This window comes from Siphateles boraxobius, unplaced genomic scaffold (assembly GCF_051911475.1).
Source record: "Siphateles boraxobius isolate OS27281-9 unplaced genomic scaffold, OSU_SipBor_1 134, whole genome shotgun sequence".
Taxonomy (NCBI): Eukaryota; Metazoa; Chordata; class Actinopteri; order Cypriniformes; family Leuciscidae; genus Siphateles; species Siphateles boraxobius.
Genome location: NW_027508738.1, coordinates 74,293 through 97,500, shown reverse-complemented (window position 1 = coordinate 97,500; position 23,208 = coordinate 74,293).

Below are 23,208 nucleotides of genomic sequence, written 5' to 3'. Positions count from 1 at the left end.
ACTCACGCTCCGCCCTGCAGCGCGGGTTTAAATACGGTAGTAGATGCACGCACCAGTTGTCTTTCGCTTCGGAGCCGATCGGTCTTCATGTCGATGTCTCTGAAGAGTGTTGTTATATTACAACGAGCGAGTGTGTCAGCGTTTCTTCAGGAAGTCTCTCCCAGTGCTGGTGGTTCTACAGCGCAACTGATGTTTTAACAGCATCGCAATTCTGTGTTTGTTTGTCTGATGGCCGGTTGAGGGCACAGAAAGTGAGTGCTTCACTGGTACAGACTGCACAATCCCTGTCAGTGTTTCCGCAATCATTCCCCTGTGTGCTCCGGCACTGGTGGGAGTTTTCATTTTCTGAAAGAGCAACACGGGTGCGTTTGCATCTTTTTCAAGATGTCATTCCGCCCGTGCGTTTCTGTGCGTTTCCCTGTCCCTCTCTGACGGTCACAATTGTTGCATCGCCTGTTTGGGCTTACAGCACGCTGAAGCAGCTTTTGTGGATGGTTCATGTTCCCATTGCGGGAATATGAAAGCTTTAGCATAAAGTTCTGCCAGGAAGACTTAATTACTCCGTCATTTATTACCTTCACATCTATCCAATCGTGTCCTTAAACTCGCTGTATAAAACATTGGTACTTACACACGTTTGAGTTCGCAGTAGCTGTCTGCGACAACTACCTCCATCCTCCCCACCACCACCAGGATGGTCCTGTCCACACCTCCGGGGGGGTCGTCTGCGCCCCGCCTTCGTCTTCAGGCAGGAAATGCAGATCCGCTACCCTCGGATTGTGAAGTATGAACTGGGCCTGCGCCAAATAACTTTATAAATAATTGCTTGCTGGGCTGTCAATAAATTAATGCTTTGTTACATCATTATATCTCCCTTGTCTTTCTGGTAGTCTCTGTGTTGAGATCGGTCCCCATTGCCATGCCCCACCCTCGGGTGCCGTGTGGGATGGGTGATCGGAGGATAGTGATGGAATACCTGCCCGGTAACCATTCCCTGTGTGCTCATCACTCCTCCATCACACCACAGCCGGTGGAGTCCCCCGTTGAGTAATGTCCCTCTGTAATAGACCACCAGCCGTTTCATTCGGGGCCCCTCCAGAGGACTGGATGCCGACTCTCGAGAGCAGTTGTGCGAACACAGGGACTTGTTGCTCCAACATATCAGCCAGTTGGGTCTTCGGGTCAACTGGGAAAAGAGCAAACTCAACCCTGTGTAGAGGATCTCTTTTTTCGGTATGGAGCTGGACTCAACGGCCTCACAGAGCTGGGGAGCTGGACCCAACGGCCTCACAGAGGAACGTGTCCGGTCGGTGCTGAACTGCCTGAATACTATCAAGAGCAGAACAGTGGTCCCACTGAAATTTTGCAGAGGCTCCTGGGGCAAATGGCAGCCGCAGTAACGCCGCTCGGCTTGCTCTAAATGAGACCGCTTTAGCACTGGCTTCACGGTCGAGTTCTGAGGTGGGTGGGGCAAAGTGGCACGCTCCGTGTGACAATCACCCCAACCTACCGCCAAACCCTCAACCTGTGGTCAGACCCTTCGTTTCTCTGGGCCGGAGTGTCCCTAGAACAAGTGTCCCTAGAACATTCTGTGGTCACCACAGATGCCTCCAACACCAGCTGGGGGGCCACATATAACAGGCATGCAGTAGCGGGAATCTGAACGGGCCCCCAACTGCATTGGCACATCAATTACCTCGAGTTGTTTGCAGTACACCTTTCTTTGAGACGCCTCAAAACGGCGCTGCTTGGCAAGCATGTACGGGTCCATACGGACAACACTGCGACCGTTGCGTACATCAACCATCTAGGTGGTCTACGCTCCCGTCGCATGTCGCAGCTCGCCTGCTACCTCCTCCTATGGAGTCAGAAGCATCTGAGGTCGCTTCGTGCCACTTATATTCCCGCCTGCTCAACCGTGCCGCCGACGAGCTCTCACGACAATCTGTGGCCCAGGGAGGGTTGCGACTCCATCCCCAGGCGGTCCAGCTGATCTGGGAGCTCTTCGGGGCCGGACAGATAGATCTGTTTGCCTCTCTGGACTCGTCCCATTGCCAGTTGTTTTACACCCTGACCGAGGGGACCCTCGGCACGGATGCACTGGCACAAAGCTGGCCTCTGCAAGTATGCGTTTCCCCCAGTGAGACTTCTTGCAAAGACTCTGTGCAAAGTCTGTACGCCCGAAAGTGGAACCTGTTCATTGAGAGGTGTTCTTCTCACCGAGAAGACCTCCGAAAGTGTTCGATCGGTTCTGTACTTTCTTTCCTGCAAGATGGTTTGGAAGAGAGTAAGAAAAACTAATTTGAGAATCAAGTATGAGAATTCTCAATCAAAAATTGTATAATTGCTCATATTTGCACATTTCAATCTCTAGAAAACTTCCAAAAACATTAGAAAAATTATGGACTGACAGGTAGATGTATGGATGGATAGATGGGTGGATGGATGGATGGATGGATGGATGGAGAGATAGAGAGATGGTTGGATGGATGGATGGATGGAGAGATAGAGAGATGGTTGGATGGATGGAGAGATAGAGAAATTAATGGATGGATGGATGGATGGAGATATAGAGAGATGGATGGATTGATGGATGGATGGATGGATGGATGGATGGATGGATGGATGGATGGATGGATGGACAGAGCAATGGATGGATGGATGGATGGATGGATGGATGGATGGATGGATGGATGATAGAGAGATGATGGATGGATGGCTGGATGGATAGAAGGATGGAGAGATGAATGGATGGATGGATAGAGAGATGGACAGAGAGATGGATGGATGGATGGATGATGGAGAGATATAGAGGTGGATGGATGGATGGATGGATAGAGAGATGGATGGATGGATAGATGGATGGATAGAGAGATGGATGGAGAGATAGAGAGGTGGATGGGTGGATGGATGGATGATATAGAGAAATGGATGGATGGATTAATGGAGAGATAGAGAGAATGAAGAATGGATGGAGAAATGGATGGATGGAGAGATAGAGACATGGATGGATGGAGATATAGAGAAATGGATGGATGGATGGATGTATTGATGAAGATATAGAGAAATGGATGGATGGATGAATGGTTGGAGAGATAGAGAAATGGATGGATGGAGAGATAGAGAAATGGATAGATGGATGGATGGATGGATGGATGGATGAAGATATAGAGAAATGGATGGATGGATGGATGAAGATATAGAGAATTGGATGGATGGATGGATGGATGGATTGATACCAACAATGATCAACTGATATATTCCTCTGGTTTGTATGCGGGACCGTCCAGCGCTGTTGCTCAGGCTCCAGATGGTCAAGCTAAACAGGTGCTGTTGGGGGGGCGAGAGGTCTGACATCTGCTGTCCTACACACACACACACACACACACACACACACACACACACACACACACACACACACACACACACACACACACACACACACACACACACACACACACACACACACACACACACACACACACACACACACACACACACACCCCTCATCATTATATATGCACACATTTAAATATGTATCCATCTATTCCTGCTGCTGCACAGAGTGTATAATGTATATCTGGCTCAGGTTACACCCTCACATCAGCTCACCTGTAGCGAAAAAAGAGATTCCTCTTATATCTCAAATGGAAATGTACTTAAATCTACTGTGCTTATGGATTTGCCAACATATCAGTCTGTAATCAAGAAGATATTTCAATAGGAAATCAAACATTTCTCCTCACATTCTTCCAGCACCAAATGAGTTGTGCTGATATGTCTATTTTTAATTCTATCGTTTAATTCAACCTTTTAAAGGGAATATATACACTTCATATTCCAGAAAAAAATTAACGTGCAAAACATGAGAAGATCAAATTAGGAGCACAACATGGAATGCCAATGTTAGCACAATAATACAGAAAAATATAATTCATAAAATGCACATAAACTTTAGAAACTTTAAAACTGAGTACAAAGCACTGTAAAAAATGCTGTGGTAAAAAGTTACTGTAACTTACCTATTAGGCAAAAGCGTAAATGGGTTAAAAATATAAAAATATACTTTTTAATGTATAAATATTTTAATTTCACAATGTTTGTACATTTTGCTGTAATGTACAAGGATGTTTTGTGTTACATTTGATGTTATTTAGTTGCATTATTTTAGTGTCGTGTGTGTGACCTTGATGGTCTTTCGTCTTTGTATGTGTGTGACCCTGTGCACGTCTATATAAGAGTATTGACAATGTTTTATGGACATTTTACTATCTGTATTATCACGGAGGCTGCATTATCAACTTTGTTAGTCAAGTTCATTTTTATTGTATACATAAATAATATGCAAATGCATATGCAAAACAGAAATGAAAACTTCGGACTTGTATTTCAGCATCATGAGTAAAATGTGGTTTAACACTTTTAACTGAGATCAGTTGATTTGCACTTCGTCCCGTGTGTGTTAATGGCATGCGAGTGCTCCTGTAAGTGTGTGAGGTTAGCGAGCCGGCAGATGAAGCCGTGCCGTGTTCTCGTTAGCACCGTGAGTCTTTGGCTACGCCTCGACTTCAACAAAACACCTGCTCTCAAACACACAGCTGTCACTCAACGGTGTCATCCAAACTCCCACCAGGACAACAATAGAGCTCAGACTCTCAGACTGAGTTCATGATCGGCACCGCATGCTACTCTTCTCACTCAGCTCTCACTGTTACCCAATTTACATCTTCCCCGGCTAAATTGACTTTCCTTTGCCTTTACAAGAAAGTGCTGAGGTGGTACCATGGTGCATGATACATTATATCAGATGCAACACTTTATTTCAAGGGTCCACTTTAGACATCCTACTTACTAACTTTGCAACTACATGTCAACTAACAGTCATTATAGTATTAGTAGACTGTCTGATTACTATCTGCTAACACTTTATTTTGACAATCCAGTTTAGATATTCTTATATAATACTTTATTCGTCCGCTAGGGAAATTTCAAGTTTCCAGTAACAACAATTCAAGGTGCAATGTGTAATTTTTCTGAGGATCTATTGACAGAAATGCAATATAAGATTCATAACAATGCATAAAGACCTTGCACAATGAACCGTTATGTATTTATTACCTTAGAATGAGACATTTCTATCTCCATAACCACATATTGTGTCGTCGTGTTTCTACAGGAGCCCTAAACGGACAATCGCGTTTCGTTACTATGTTGCTCTTCATGCAAGGAAGCAAGCTTAGTTCAGCGAATAAAACACTGACACAATGGTGAACAAGTAACAATAATATTCGCAATAACATATAGCTTTATTGAATAATTAAGTAAACATAATTTCTTAATTTATCCTTGTAAAGAAACCTCATTGCTGAACTGGCTACTCTCTGCTGTCTCAGACGATGGCATTTTCCTGTCGGCCACCGTAACTTCTGTTGGTTGCAATTTGTAACCTCACCACTAGATGCCGCTAAAAATCACACACTGCACCTTTAAAACAATTAAAAAAGACAACCAGCCCAACACACATAAATAAATAAACATGTCACCTAGCAGGTATTAGAGTATTAGTGCTTAATTTCTGCTAACACTTTATTTTGATGGACCACTTTAGACATTTTCAACTACAAGTAACTTTGCAACTATGTCAACTTATTCTACTAACCTGAGCCCTAATAATCTACTAATACTATAATGAGAATTATTTGACATGTAGATGTAAAGTTACTTATAGTAAAATGTCTAAAGTGGATCATCAAAGTGTAATGTAATGGTTCTGACAATCAAATATTTCCATTACTTAAAATAGTACATTGTCAAAAACATGGTAATACTGTGGTAGATTGCTAGTCGTACACCATAGTTCTGGATTGTCAAAGTCATGTTTTGTGGTATTTACGTGGTACTTTGAAGAATACCATGGTATTACCATCATGGTAGTGTCTAAAACATGATATTTTCATGGTAAACAACATGATATTACTATAGTACCATCATACAGTAAGATCACCGTTTTTTACATCACAAAAATTACTATAATATTATAATGTTTTGTAGTATTTTATGATCACTAAATTCACATACCACAGTATTTACATAGAACTAAAAGACGCTTGTGTACAAAGACTCACAAAAGAGGAAGTGCCAGGTGTGTGTGTGCACGAATACAAGAACTGTTTCAGCCTTTATCCACCAATTTATTTTCCACGAATGTGCGATTCATTAGCCTCTACGTTTTGAGCTACAAACCAGTGTGTTTATGATCACAAATTTAAAAAAATATGATAATAGTTTAACATAGACTGTTTTTGTACAGCTAAAATAACTGGAGGCTGATGACAATGAGTGCACACGTTTTCATGGTAAAAATAAGGTGGATAGTTTCTTTCTCTCTCTCCAGCATGTAAAGAGTCTCATTATATGTTTCAATAAACGATGAGGAGCTTTTGACAGATGGCATATGGAGTGATGTATGTATAGTGGGAGGAGCCAGGGTTGTTTTAATAGACCGTAGACTGGTTGGATTATGATTCTTTAGAAATATCAAGTTACCTATACATTCTCATGGCAATTCTTCACTATTTTATGTTGTGAAAGTTTCGGAACATATACAACTCTCCATAAACTGGATGTATACTGTCCACAATATGTACATTTTCAGTATGCATTGCATAACTTATAGATTTGCTAAAATGTGCAGCATGCAACCAGAAGATAATAGACTACTGTATCCTAAAATACAACGTGCAATGCTTTTCCTTTCATTTTGAGGTTGACAAATAAAGTTAAGAAACACCAAGGTCATGGCTTCAATTCTCAGAGAGAGTGCATGAACTTAAAGTCCTCCTGTAGTCAATAATTTTATCCAATAAAACTCATCTTTGATCACCAAAATGACATTTTTCAATAGTTTTTTCTTGCCTCATTACTTATCCGCGGTTCAATGAATATGCAAATGAGCCCCGCCTCCACTCACTCACTCAGCTCAGAGATCCACTCGTTGACGGTGGTTTGTGACGTCAGAAACACCAGCGATTTCAAAGCGTGTTTTTGAGACTGTCTTTGGTTCACTGCAGTTTTAAGGAGAAAATACTCAGCAATGCTGTCGACTTATGAATTTACACATGGTTTGTCTTAAAACATATTAAAAACACCACATAGACATATAAACAACATTAAAAACTTGATTTTCCCCACAGGGGGACTTTTAAGAAAAAAAGGCAAAGTACAGTGTAAAATGTGTTAACCTGTTACATTAAAGAACTGCATAAAAATGAGTTTTGTTGGTATAAATTAGTATTCGGATATGTTAACTAATTTTTGCCTCTAATAAAACCAGTTAATTTAGATTTTACCGTTTTAAGTCACGCTGGATGAAAAGCATATTGTCTGTATTACAACAAAGTAGCATACAGTACTAATGTTTGTTTCATACTGCATACTATTCCCTACAATATTTTAAATGTATACTCTAAAATGGACACAGATGTAAAAAAAAAAAACTGAATTACGGTATGAACTAAAGAGAAAGTGCCTAAAACCTCCAACTCTATGGTCATCTTACCAAAACCTGATTGTTGTCTGAATATCTGTTCTTCTCTCTGCTCTCTCTCTCTTCTTGAACACATTCTGTGTAAAACAGCGTGACCTCCGTTTCCCCGTCTGGCTCGCGGGGTTTGCACAGCCCTCTGCAATATTGCTTTTAAACAAGTTCCTATAAACAAACAATTACAAGAGAGGATGACTTATCTGCCTCAATGGCTTCACTATGAGGAAGCGTTTCATTTAAGATTTCACAGTCCCTTAGAAGAGAGAACAGGGGCCAAACGAAACATACATTCACTTTCCCAGGCCCTCTAGGAACACACACACACACACACACACACACTCGACAAGATATATGTGCAAACAGAAACGTCATGCCCATTAAAACGGATTGGGTGTGTGCAAACTATTTGCTTGTGAAAACCCCCACACATATACAGTATACATGCGCACTCCCTCCAAACCTTTCGCATTTACGATGTTTAATGGTTCTTCTCGGATGTAACTGTTGTAAGCATTAATCTTTGTCACACGATTTATAGTTTATGGTAGCATGACCACATAGTAAATTAAAATATAGGTCAATTTGTGGCCCCCTTCAGCCATTAAGTTTGAACGGCCACAGCAATAATATTACATTAATGGATGAGTGTGTGGACGGGAATAACGGACCCGATCGATAGATGTGTGTGTGAGTGTGTGAGATGAGTCTGAACACACCAGATCCGCTGTGTTGTAATCACACTACTGGACTCCACTGGAACGGGCTTCACAAAGAGAGACGATGAATCTGAGCTTACACTTTATTTTGATGGTCCCATTTGAACTACATGTCATTTGGGAAAAATATGTTCGCAGTTCTGAATAATCTGTAAATAAGTTGGCTTGAGAAAGTTGAAATGATATCTAAACTTATTTTTAATCTTCCGAAATTCTTCCGTCTGAAATTTTGAATGCTGTACTCTTGCTACGCCTAACTCGGCTCAGACCTTCAGACTGTTCTGGCTTGGGTTGCTGGATCTTTTCAGACTGATCCGACTTGCACTGTAAAAAATGTAGATCTATCTATCTATCTATCTATCTATCTATCTATCTATCTATCTATCTATCTATCTATCTATCTATCTATCTATCTATCTATCTATCTATCTATCTATCTATCTATCTATCTATCTATCTATCTATCTATCTATCTATCTATCTATCCTCTCATCCATTCATCCGTTCATTCATCCATCCATCCATCCATCCATCCATCCATCCATCCTCTCATCCATTCACCCATCTATCTATCTATCTATCTATCTATCTATCTATCTATCTATCTATCTATCTATCTATCTATCTATCTATCTATCTATCTATCTATCTATCTATCTATCTATCTATCTATCTATCTATCCTCTCATCCATTCATCCGTTCATTCATCCATCCATCCATCCATCCATCCATCCATCCATCCTCTCATCCATTCACCCATCTATCTATCTATCTATCTATCTATCTATCTATCTATCTATCTATCTATCTATCTATCTATCTATCCATCCATCCATCCATCCTCTCATCCGTTCATCCATCTATCCATCCATCCATCCATCCATCCATCCATCCATCCATCCATCCATCCATCCATCCATCCATCCATCTATCTATCTATCTATCTATCTATCTATCTATCTATCTATCTATCCTCTCATCCATCCATCCATCCATCCTCTCATCCGTTCATCCATCTATCTATCTATCTATCTATCCATCTATCTATCTATCTATCTATCTATCTATCTATCTATCTATCTATCTATCTATCTATCTATCTATCTATCTATCTATCTATCTATCTATCTATCTATCTATCCTCTCACCCATCCATCCATCCATCTATCTAGAGTGTTAAACCGCAATACATCTTGAACTTGCTTGATCTGAGCCAAAGCAATCATACATGTGTGTATAAACAGTCATAAAGTGACACAGGATATATGACATCCAGCATGAATAGAAATTTCGCACATTTTTATATCACAACCTTGAAAACAAAAGATTCATATCGCTCAGATGGTTAAAAAAAAATTCCTTATACATATGCACACACATATGCCCTCCTCTAGAGTAACACGTCCGCCCCTGGCCTGTCCTTTTGTCCTGCTTTTTTATTGTCCCGGATCCCTCTTGCGTCTGGTTCCCCCGAAGCATCTGCCGAGGCATTGTCCCCGACCGTGTCACACAAACAGAGCTCAATTAGGAAGCCGTTCTCTCTGCAGAAACACCACGGTTTAAGCCTGTAGCTGTCAGAGCACCTGCCACACACATGTCCATCACTGTAACCAAACCCCTCTGCAATTACACTGCACTAAAAATAGCATCTGAGGACCTTTACTGTGCCTGTAATGCTAGAAAGCTTGTGGCATTAATTGTTAAACACTGTTTTTGTGAATGTGTACACCCCCAGAAGGCCGACGGACACTTAAGACGGGATTTTGATATTCAATACGGTGAATGAATGAGTTAGTAGTCATTGACGGAAAAAGTGTGTGCGAGTTTGACTTGTGGTGCGCCTAGACACTAGGCATATCGGTAACACTTTACAATAAGTTTCATTTGTTAACATTAATTAATGTGTTAATGAACTAACAATGATCAATGCATTTGTTACAGTATTTATTAATCTTTGTTACTGTAATGTTAGTTAATAAAAATACATTTGTTCATTGTTTGCTCATGTTAGTTCACAGTGCATTAACTTATGTTTACAAATACAACCTTTGATTTTAATAATGCAGCCTATTAATAAATGTTGAAATTAATATTAACTAAAATAATACATGCTGTAGAAGTGCACTTCATTATTAGTTAATGTTAACTAACTAATGTTAAATAATGAACCAATTGTAAAGTGTTACCGGCATATTATGTAATATAAATCTGAAACTCTATACACTTGCTGACTTTGTAAATGGTACATGGGCGTTGAAGCAAAAAAAAGTGTGTGTGTCCTCCCCCGGAAAAATGTTACTGGAGTAAATGCCATTTCATGTATTCTGGTGCTTTTTAATAAACAAGTAAACTAAACTCAGCTTCACGTCATGCATTAAATGCACAGCTATCCGTGGATTATCCCACTGCTGATACCATGGTCATTTGCCAGCATTGACAACTTAAAGCTGTTGATGTTTGCAATGCAATATTTGAGTGGAAGGGTACAACGGCGGTTATTTTCGTCAGTTGCGGCTCGTTGAGAAATATAATGATTCAGCAGAAATGGATTTAAATTTATTAGGGCTTTTCTCAAGTGGAAAGGATTTGACTGACGGCGCTCTGAAAAGTGAACAGACATATGCGCTGAATTAGAGGCGATAGAAGTGAGTGGGTCCAATATCATTGGTCTTAAAAAGTGGGAGGGTCTTGTCCCACACATATACAATGGTTCCGACGCCCATTAAATGGTAACGAGGGGGAAATGGGCATCAGTCACTAAAAGACTGAGGATCAAGACTTTCAGGTTGTTTCAAACACAACAAACTCACACAGAAACACACGCTCGAGACGCATGACAGATGAAAACAATATAATGTTGTAAAAACGTGTTTGATCTTCTCTGACTGGATGGAATCATCGTCTAAAACTAAAAAATCAGAGTCAGTGCCCGTAATACTTTTATGAACCGCTCTGAAATTTGGGTTGAAGATCCAAATGCAGCTTTATTGGGACAATCCAGAATCATAATCCATATAAGAGGAAAAATATCAAACAAAAGTGTTGGGTGAAACTAGTAATGGGTGATTTTAAAACACCGCTCCATGAAGCTTCGAAACCTTTACCAATCTTTTGTTTCGAATCAGAGGTTCGGAGCGTGTTTCAAACTCACATGATTTCAGTAAACAAGGCTTTCTTTACGTCATAACTGTTTCGAAACGTTTCAATTTCAATGGTTTGCCACTGGGGGGAATTTCCCATTAATTATGTGGATTCACTGAGATTGCCCCCCAGTGGTGAAACATTGAACAAGTGTCTATGGGTTTTACCTGATCTCTCATCAGTTTTATAGATTTGGAGATGTTTTAATTAGACATTAGTATAATTAAAAGGAAAGGAACATTTGTATATAGTCTATTGTTGGCCCGCTTAGCTGAGCAATCCATGAAACAAACAAAAAACAAGCCCTGAAAACACATATTATACAGACATGTGATATTTAATCTTATTAGATAATTAGTTAATTGCATTTAAATAGATTTTACTTTCCATAAAACATTTGCAATGCGTTTGTAAAAAGTTTTGTTTGCATTTACCCTGTTCTGACCAGCAGGATTACCAGCATGTGGCAAATACACAAACAGGCCCCTCCCCCCTCATGAGTGGACACGCCCCTTACTGCTGATTGGCTAAAAGGGTTTCAACTTTCAACAGCGTTTCTCAGAAATCGCTTACTGCACCTTTAAACGCAGAAATATACAAGCACATAAATGAGCAAAAAGAAAGAGAAAATGAGCCATTCAGTCACCGTGTCATAACAGTCTTGTCAGGCTGCGTTAACATGCTGGGTTAAAACTAAGCACAGCACATACAGGGTCTCGATGTTGACCTCTGACCTCCAGCTACTTCCACACGTCTGGGTACGATGAATACTGTCGTTAATGGGTAAACGGGGTTGCCCCGCGAGCTTCAATGAAACCACTGACCTCATTAACTGGCACCATCAAAGATCTATTTAAGCGTGTTTCACTGGGCCTTTACAAATGCAACATTAACAATAAGAGACAAGGAGGTTAGCAAAAGATGTGCTCCAATACGTTACGCCAATTTCAGTGAGTGAGTGATTGGGTTGTAAACCGCATGGAAAAGTGAAAGCGACATCAAAGTGCTTTAAGCATCCACATCAAAGTGTAAGAGACTTAAAAGCATCAAGGATTATGTAATATCTTGAATATTTCAGTTCATAAAGTGTACATGACAACAATATTGTGGGGGTTTTAGTAAAGTTAATAAACTAGATCTTGATAAAAGCATGATTTATTCAAATATTTTAATTTAGTGAGAGATAATGTCCTAAACACACACACACACACACACACACACACACACACACACACACACACACACACACACACACACAGACACACACACACACACACACACACACACACACACACACACACACACACACACACACACACACACACACACACAAACGAGCATTAAAGCATTGCAAGCCATTAACCAAGCCAATTAGCTACGAGGTGAATCGCAACATTACAAACTTTGATTTGAAGGAAAAAGTATTTGAAAATATGTGAGGGAAAAAACTACAATCCATGGAGAAATATAAAACTACTAATTTAAAAAACTACAATCAATGGAGAAATATAAAACTACTCACTTAAAATTTTTTATATATCTTAAGTTTAATGCTAAATATGCGCATATATATATATATATATATTTGGCACGTTTTGCTTGTTTCGACTCTCTGATTGGTGGAATTTTCTGTACAGCATCATGGGTAATGTAGTTTTTCCACCACGAATTATGCTGTTAAACACGATTTTTTTAAAACTAAATTGAAATAATTTGGGCTGACTGCTTCAACAGAAGCAAATACAATCGATTAACAACCTCGTAGCTCACAGTAACGCTGTCTTTAAAGTTTTATAAGCTGTTGTTACAAATGTATTTCCCTATGGAGAGATTGAATGAAGTTTTTACTTCAGGGCTGTTATTTGGCAGATAAGAAATTGGAAAAGTCAAATCATCTGTAACCCATAGGAACAATTTTTTTTTTTTTGAAAATGCTACAGGTCAAAGTCAACAGTGTCCCAAACCATAAAGGTCCCGTTTTTGAGTTCATGGCGAGCATAGAAAATTGTAATACTACTATGTACTGTATACATTACAAAAGCCAGCAGACGCTCACAACAGCAAAGAAAGAGCTGCAGATTGTTATCAGAAAGATCAATCCGCTGCTAGTATAAGTTAAAAGCCGTATACTCAAACCCAATATCTCTCATATTCATTGCAACCATCAGATTTTAACCAAGTTGTAAGCAGAAGCATTTATGAAATAGCAATTATCTTGTGACTGACAGCGTTACCCTTAATCTGCTCACAAACTTTTTGGCTTAAGAACTGCAGCTAATTAACCACACACACAAAAACAGGAATGCATTTAAATATTGATCATCACACACACACACACATGCTGCTCAACAACCACGCTCAAGTATTATGTGTGCGAGTATGATTATGAATATTTTAGGAGCACATTTAACACGGTGAAGCCACACAGCCTCGGAGAGGGATTTGAGCCCACTCATCAGCTAATGACCCTGGGCGCTTCCAGCAAACCTCTTCATATTTTAAAGAAAGTCGATAACACAAGCAGCCCAGTCAGCAGCATTAAGATTCATACAGACGCCACGGGACCTGAAAAAATTAATAACACGCGTGCCTAACAATCCATCCTGTGATTTAGAGCAGGACTGAACCGCTCTGCTCAAGATGCAAAGTGGTAATGAAAACACATCCAAGATGAATTCTGAACACGCGCCCTTTCAAAACCTTCGAAACAAACATCTTAGTCTCTTTTCAAAACTACACTCAAAGTCATTTGCAAAAAGCTATCTGTGAGTGAAATAATTATAAAAAATGTGTTGAGGGTTGATGAAGATATCACTAAATCCATTTAAAGTCCCCCTGAAGTTAATCATTTTATCCCTTAAAACTCATCTTTGATCACCAAAATGACATATTTAAACATCTTCATGCCTTAAAATATCTTGAATGTAACTCGACACCCTTGCCTCATTTAGTATGCGCGGTTCTATGAATATGTAAATGAGCCCCGCCTCCACTCACTCACTCACTCAGAGATCCACTCGTTGACGATCACACGTTGATCTGATTGGTTACAAGGTAGTTTGTGAATTCAGAAACACCAGCGATTTCAAAGCGTGTTTTTGAGACTGTCTTTGGTTGCAGTTTAAGCAGTTTTAAGGAGAAAATACTCAGCAATGCTGTCGACTTATGAATTTACACATGGTTTGTCTTAAACCACAACAACATTAAAAGCTTGTTTTTCACCACAGGGGGACTTTACCAAATTATTAATAATCAGAACTATCAGTTTTCGTAATACACCATTAAAGTCTTATCACCAACGTGCAAGAAAGAAAAGACACAAAAAAACACAAGCTAAAGAAAATGAAAAAACAGATGGAGCGCTTGCTCTTTCATTCTTTCTTGCTTATCACCAATTCAAAGTTTGCCCTCAGCCACATGCACTCACAGCATCATCTCTAAAGCGAAGCGGGGCCGATCTCCCAGAGAGGCTAGACAACATATGGTGCCTGCCGTCTCTCAACAGTTCTGTGACAGACTCACAGAGAGAGAGAGACCTGATGTAACTGATGTTGATGCATCTTTAGGCCCACAAAAAAAAAAACACAATCTTTAAGCTAAAAAAAAATCTTTAAACAGGGCTCGACATTAACGCGCTTCCTATTGTCCACTTGTCCAGGACAAGTGGATTTTTTGAAGGAGCAAGTGAAAGAGAATTGTACTTCTTGAACGTTTTGAACGAATCGGTTGAGTCAAAGATTCAATGACTCATTCACGAACAACTGCCTCATTCTTGGATATATCAGCTGTTTGAACGAATCAGTTGAGTCAAAGAATCAATGACTCATTCATGAACAACTGCCTCATTCTTGGATATATCAGCTGTTTGAACGAATCAGTTGAGTCAAAGATTCACAGACTCATTTATTAACAACTGTCTCATTCTTGGATATATCAGCTGTTTGAACGAATCAGTTGAGTCAAAGATTCAATGACTCATTCACGAACAACTGCCTCATTCTTGGATATATCAGCTGTTTGAACGAATCAGTTGAGTCAAAGAATCAATGACTCATTCATGAACAACTGCCTCATTCTTGGATATATCAGCTGTTTGAACGAATCAGTTGAGTCAAAGATTCACAGACTCATTTATTAACAACTGTCTCATTCTTGGATATATCAGCTGTTTGAACGAATCAGTTGAGTCAAAGATTAAATGACTCATTCACAAACAACTGCCTCATTCTTGGATATATCAGCTGTTTGAACAAAACGGTTGAGTCAAAGATTCAATGACTCATTCATGAAAAACTGCCTCATTCTTGGATATATCAGCTGTTTGAATGAATCTGTTGAGTCAAAGTTCAATGACTCATTTATTAACAACTGTCTCATTCTTGGATATATCAGCTGTTTGAACGAATCGGTTGAGTCAAAGATTCAATGACCCAATCATAAATAACTGCCTCATTCTTGGATATATCAGCTGTTTGAACAAATCGGTTGAGTCAAAGATTCAATGACTCATTTATTAACAACTGTCTCATTCTTGGATATATCAGCTGTTTGAACGAATCGGTTGAGTCAAAGATTCAATGACCCATTCATAAATAACTGCCTCATTCTTGGATATATCAGCTGTTTGAACAAATCGGTTGAGTCAAAGATTCAATGACTCATTCATGAAAAACTGCCTCATTCTTGGATATATCAGCTGTTTGAACGAATCGGTTGAGTCAAAGATTCAATGACTCATTCGTGAACAACTGTGTCATTCTTAAATATATCAGCTGTTTGAACGAATCAGTTGAGTCAAAGATTCAATGACTCATTCATGATGAACTGCCTCATTCTTGGATATAAATGCTGTTTGAACGAATCTGTTGAGTCAAAGATTCAGTGACTCATTCAGGAACAACTGCCTCATTCTTGGATATATCAGCTGTTTGAACGAATCAGTTGAGTCAAATAATCAATGACTCATTCATGAACAACTGCCCCATTCTTGGATGAATCAGCTGTTTGAACGAATCGTTTGAATGAATGGCTCAATGACTCACTCATTAAGACGGTCACTTGCTGCCACCTACTGGTGGTTTAGTTTCATGTTTAAAAGCTTCGGATATTCCCCTAGCATTTCTTATTTATACTTTCAAAAAATGTTCAAAACAATATCATACCATTGTTTAATACAGTTTTTCAGTGTAACAGCCCTATAGTGTCTCAAATCAAATTTACGAATTTAAAACGAAAGATGACGCATACATAAGATTATATCACAAATATGCCGATTTAAATATGTCAAAGCTGATAAAAACGGATGAGAATATTTATCCAGAATAAATTAGATTTACACAACAAGAAAATCCTTTTTTTTCCCAGACAAGTGAATGATTGATTTACTTATCCGAAGGACAAGCACGACAAGGCTTGATGTCGAGACCTGCCTTAAAGGTGACATATTATGCCCTTTTTAACAAGATGTAATATAAATCTATAGTGTTCTCAGAATATGTCTGTGAAATTTTAGCTTAAAATACCCCACAGAACATTTTTATAGCATGTTGAAATGGACGCTTTTTGTGTGCGAGCAAAAACGTTTTTGTGTGTGTCCCTTTAAATGCAAATGAGCTTCGGATATTCCGGCAATAACAAAACAGGTGAATCTCACTCATCCAAAATCTCAGAAATAACCAGTAGCGAGTGCAGCCTTACAGAGACTCGGGAAGAGGTTACAACTTTTAGACGCTCCTGGAAGTTTCTGAATGGTTAGTGGAGACATTTATGTAGTTGTTGTGGAGTTACATTGATTGATCTCATCGGCTTGCTGGTACCGTCATGTTTAACTTTTTCACAAGTTGACACATGTTTTGGTCTAATAGTGTTCAGTGCTCGTCTGTGCTCAACGACAGAACAGTTTAAATTTTTTTGCTCGAACTTTTGCCATTGCGTTAGAACTGGTTACACTGTTGTTGCTTGCGAAAACAAAAATTACTGCTAGTTGACATGTAGTTTCAAAGTTACGTGTAGTTAGGGGAATGCCTAAAATGGACTATAGAAAAAAATCTAAAAACAATAATCACCAATAATCCTACAATTTTTCAAAAAACTCTTTAAGAAATTATTATAAATGCCATTTATATTCCTATAAAATTGGTCATAGAACTCTTGGTGTTCTGCAACAGTTCTCCTCCATATTGTTCTTTGACCACATGCAATTTGATTAGTTGTGAATTACAAATCACAAATGTTAGATGGTAGCAAATCTAGTGACTGTGCATGATAAATCATCCTCAATTTTCAAACACAAGCTTGGCATTGCTGGGTTCAGAACCACATGAGTTCTGCCATCTCTCTACAAATGCAAATGAACATCTGTGATGTGTAAAACAGCCCCGAAACACTATCACTATCATTATTTCAAAACAAACCTCTTGCTATTTTCTTTTTTTTCTTTTTTTTGTGACCTGCAGAAGTAGTGCAGGTCTAAAGAGGACAATTGACGTTGGATTGGGAAAGCCCTGATTGTCTCTCCTGTGCAGTCATTTCCGTTGCCTTGAAAGAAAGCAAAGAGAAAACAGAGTGGATCAATAACTCATTAGAGGGAGACTATCAGTAAACTGGAGTGCCATGAGGACGGTAATGGCCAGCAGAGACTGACTGTGAAACACGGAGCAAACGCCCAATCTGTGTTTCAAGAATCAGTCCTCAGCAAAACAGATATTCGTGAGGAATATCATTGTAATACTAGGTCAAACCCTACACAAAACTTTATTTTTCTCATTTTTTATCGTAAAGTCATTACATCTCCACTGGTTTCTTACGAGGTTCTTAAAGCTTTTAATGTTGTTTATATGTGTAGGCTATGTGCTGTTTTTAATATGCTTTAAGACAAACCATGAGAAAATTCATAAGTCGACAGCGTTGCTGAGTATTTTCTCCTTAAAACTGCAGTGAACCAAAGACAGTCTCAAAAACACGGTTTGAAATCGCTGGTGTTTCTGACGTCACAAACTACCTTGTAACCAATCCGATCAACGTGTGATCGTCAACGAGTGGATCTCTGAGCTGAGTGAGTGAGTGAGTGGAGGCGGGGCTCATTTGCATATTCATAGAACCACGCATACTAAATGAGGCAAGGGTGTCGAGTTACATTTAACGCATAACAAACAAATTTTCAAGGAAAAAGCTTTTAAATATGTGATTTTGCTCATCAAAGATGAGTTTTAAGGGATAAAATGATTGCCTACAGGTGGACTTTAATACTAGGACAAACCCTACGTATTAAACTTTGACTCAAAACTTAATTTCTCTAACATTGTTTATCATACAGTCATTACATCTCAAATTATGTCGCTTCTTTAAAAAAAAAAAAATGGGCTGTTGTGTTTCTAAACAATCTGAACAAGCTCCACACCAGTATTAAGTCTGTTTGAAAAATTCTCTGGAATGGTTCATGTGAACTGTTTACAGTTGGTAGGATTCCTACTTTTCTACTGTAACCTGTTCTAAATCCCAAAATTAAAACATTGTTGATGTCAAATAATATTCATCTGCATGCTCCAGGTCACACTTGTTATAGTAATATAGCGTTATAATAACATCCAAACAAGTTGCCTTTGTATCTCTTGCAATAAAATACGTGGGAGACAAACACAAGCAACAAAAACATGAATAAAACAGTGAAGCTGACATCTCCTCATCCTGAGGCGTTAACTAGTTATTGCTGCTAGAAATCACATTATTAACATGTATGATGTAAGGGATGATGTAAGCAAACCACAATTCACAATTCACCCAGAAGTATTCTGAGTAAAAGGGGACAGGGCAAAGACGGTGGATTCGAACTTGTAATCCAACCAATTGCACTGGGTCATTGGCACACAACAGCTTGTGATGGGCTCTTTGGATGAATAAGAAACCAACCTATCGAAAGCATTGTTAGCCAATTACACTCTTAAAAATAAAGGTTCCAAAAGTGATGCCATAGAAGAACCTTTCAGTCATCAGTTTTTAAAACAATCTTTTTTCCTAGTGTGAAGAACATTTAATTTATTTATAATCTAAAGAAACTTTTTCAACCATAAACAAAAAAGAATGTTAAATGTTAAAGGATCTTAATGGAACCATAGATGCCAATAAAAAAACTTTTTTTTTGGTCGTTATCAGCAGTTCAACGAGTGTGTTTCCCGAACCATCGTTCTAACGAACATTCGCAAATTGCGTCGCAGAGTTGTGTGTTTGTAACGACACTCTCGACCTGCGGTTAGAAGCAGAGTTTCATGTTTGCAGGACATGTGGACTCAATAAATCCTGATCTTCAGCAAAATAAGCAAGCTGACATTCAGTACAATCTGTATCTTTTATATAGTATACATACAAATTTTATTTACGTCTTTTAGTTTGTCGAGAGATTTAAAGCACCGTTTTTGAAGAGTTTGCATGTGTGAACGTGCTCTACGTGAGAACGAGTCGATGATTGAATCTGTAAATAAAGCAAAATAACTGAGAAAAATGAGAAATAGTCCTCAAATGCATGTCTGTAATTGCAAAACATCTAGCATTAATTCGATCTCAAACAGATTCATTAAAAAAAGTTATTACTCCAACACCTGCGTGACATCATTAAACAACGGTTGAACGACCAATTTGCAACAATATGGGTTCGGGAAACAGTCGTGACTAGCAAGGCTATTTCTTCAATGATGCATCGTACTGTGATCGTACTATAAACACACTACTAAACATCTTTGCAACTCCATAGTAAGATGTTAACATCCATTCAGAACAACGTAGCAACTAGATTCCAATACTCTGACAGTCACTCATAACGCCCCAGGATGGTAGCAGCAGTTTTGCACAAGCAGGCATCACTCATGTTTTCTTCAAATGCAGTTTTCTGTATTGAAATAGAGTGAAGGATTGGAGACTGAGAGCTGTTTCTGTAATTTCCGTCTTGCTGCATCAGCTGAACACCAGCATGAAGACCCATATGTGCATCTAACACTCTGCTCCCAGCGGGCACAAGCTTTGGCACCGATACTGTCCACACATCTGCCTAGCTGCCAATAGTGCCAGTTTCCACTGCCCTGGTTATCGGGGAAGCCCTGCTGCTTTCTCTCCATCTGCGCTGGCTAATGCAGATAATGCTAGAGGTATGCTACCCCGACCCCAAAGCCTGTTTAGGGACCGAAAAACTGTTTAGTGTCAGTGTTCATGTATACAGTAACTTGAGGTTTGTAATTGATGAATTGCATGCACACAATCCTTTAAGTCAGTGATGAAATAAAACATGATTTTGGGTTAGGTCTTGGGTTATGAAATTTTAAGTACAACCAACTTAGATGTTTAAGTCACCTCAAATTAAAATACATTAAACTGACTTTAAAAAAAAGGTTGAATCTTGTATAACTTATAAAAAAAGCTGAAAATGACCTTATTTTGATGAGTTACATAACTTATTGATCAAATATTTTTTCACAGGGTCTTGTTCACAGGCTTCATTTTACCTTTAAATCACAGTCCTGACAAAATTACAACAAACAACACTGATAATGTTCTCGTTCTTTCCCACAGTACCAATTTACAGCATAACTTTCGGGTAATTATAGTATACCTATTTACGTGTAAGTATAAGGGAACAATATGTAAAGTTTGTGGAATAAAGGCGTAACAACCAGGAAAATTAACAAACTATTCATAATGTAAGTATTTTAGAACTAAGGGGTACTTATTCTACTATTATAATACATACACGGCGTAGCTTTTTGTTATTGTACCAATACATAAAGGGTTTTTTCTTTTCTTTACTTTTTTACGCGTTATATTTGCATTTATACTGTATTTTTTTAATAGCAAAAGTGCACTAATTAAGCGTGGGCTTCCGTGTTTCAAGCCAAGTAAAACTAAAACTATTGCACATTTATTTTTCCTTAAATACTGTGGAAAAATACTCTTGTTCCATGAAGTTACTGGCTAACTACAATACAAATACATATACAATCGGATATCACTGACTCTGAAACCTTCATTTGAAAAAAAAACTTATACCTACACGTACGTACTTTATAGGTACACTATAATTACCGAAAAGTAACTTCATTTTACTTACGCAGTACTTTCCATGCTTTAATCTGAAGCGTTACCCAAGCTTTTAGTGACAAACATTTTATCTTCCACACTGTAACTGCTATGAAACATGACTCAATCACAGCCAATCAGAACATATTTCACGTTTACTGTATAATTTTAAGGAGGATTTTGGACCAATGAGATTTCACTGTGGAGGAGGATTTTTTTACTTCTTGCTGCTTTATCATGGGTAACACTTTACAATAAGGTTCATTAGTTAACATTTGTTAATGTATTAATTATCAGGAAATAAGCATGAGCAATACATTTGTTACAGTCTTTATTAATCTTTGTTAATGTTAGTTAATAAAAAAAGATGTTCATTGTCTGTTCATGTTAGTTCACAGTGCATTAACTAATGTTAACAAGATTTTAATCAAGTATTAGTAAATGTTGAAATTAATATTACCTAAGATTAATAAATGCTGAATAAGTGCAGTACATTATTAGTTCAAACTAACTAATGTATTTAACTAATGTTAACAAATGAACCCTTATTGTAAAGTGTTACCATCATGTTATGTATGGTGAGTACAGTATCTCTCCCTCTCTCAAATTAACAAAATCCACAAATCAAGATTCAAAAGCAAAATCACCATCCATGCTCATACAACCCCAAACGCAAAAATGTCAAACCCTTCCGGTTTCAAAGCAGAATTACACCAATGTTTGGGTCCTGAAGGCCAGCCCTGTACATGACATATGCTCTGGGAAGAAGGCAGACTGGAGACAGGTCCAGTGTCACGTCTGCAACGCATTTTTCTCTATCCCGCGTGGTGAGGATCGCTTATCCCCCTGCAACTGCACATATGCTCGAGACATTGAACAGTTGGACGTGGCCGTGGGCTAAACTGGGTCAGGCTGGCACAGATGGAGCCAAACTCCCAGTGGGTCACCAGAAGCTGAACAAAAAAGAGAACTGCTGTCTTTGAATCCTGACAGATATAATCGGTCTCCATTTACAAAACACCTAAAAAACAAAACCTGTAAATTCAATCCAATCTGGGTCGCGTGGCTCTGCGGATGTCAGGCCTCAGAACATAACGGATGTCTAGTTAACTTAAAAAACAAAGCTTGACATGTTTTTGCTGCTTGATGTTTCTCCAGTCTGATGTAAGTACTCCCCCCGTTCCTCTCGAATAGAGAAGAGTTCGTTGTTTTATTAAAAGGCTGCGATGTCTGAGATCCTCTGGAGGTTTTGAACTTTTGCAAAATTTAAAGAACATGACGGTTACCCCTGGGGAGGGCGAATGATCCTTTCCAAATGAGGAAAGCTTGTAACTGGTTTAGTGCGCTGATATGTCTGAACAACGGAGTTGAGGAAAATCCTCGGAAATCCAACATGGGAAGACCTGTTTTAAGTAGCAGTCCATTGCAAACCACACAGCAGGAGAGCAGCATTAGTGAAGCTTGATACATAATTTCTTATTTAATACAACAAATGTTGCAGAATAAACATGGAACATAATAGGACCCAGTAGCGAACCCTGGGGAACTAACATGGAATAATCCAGGAAAAGGGTGTCTTTTTCATATATAGTCAACAAATTCCTCAGACATGTTTTAAGTAGCAGTCTATTCAAACAGTTTGGCAAAGCTGGAGAGCAGCATTAGTGAAGCTTGACATATTCTATATTTCTTATTTAATACAAAAAATATTATATTTATATTTAATCCTTAAATCGACTTACAAA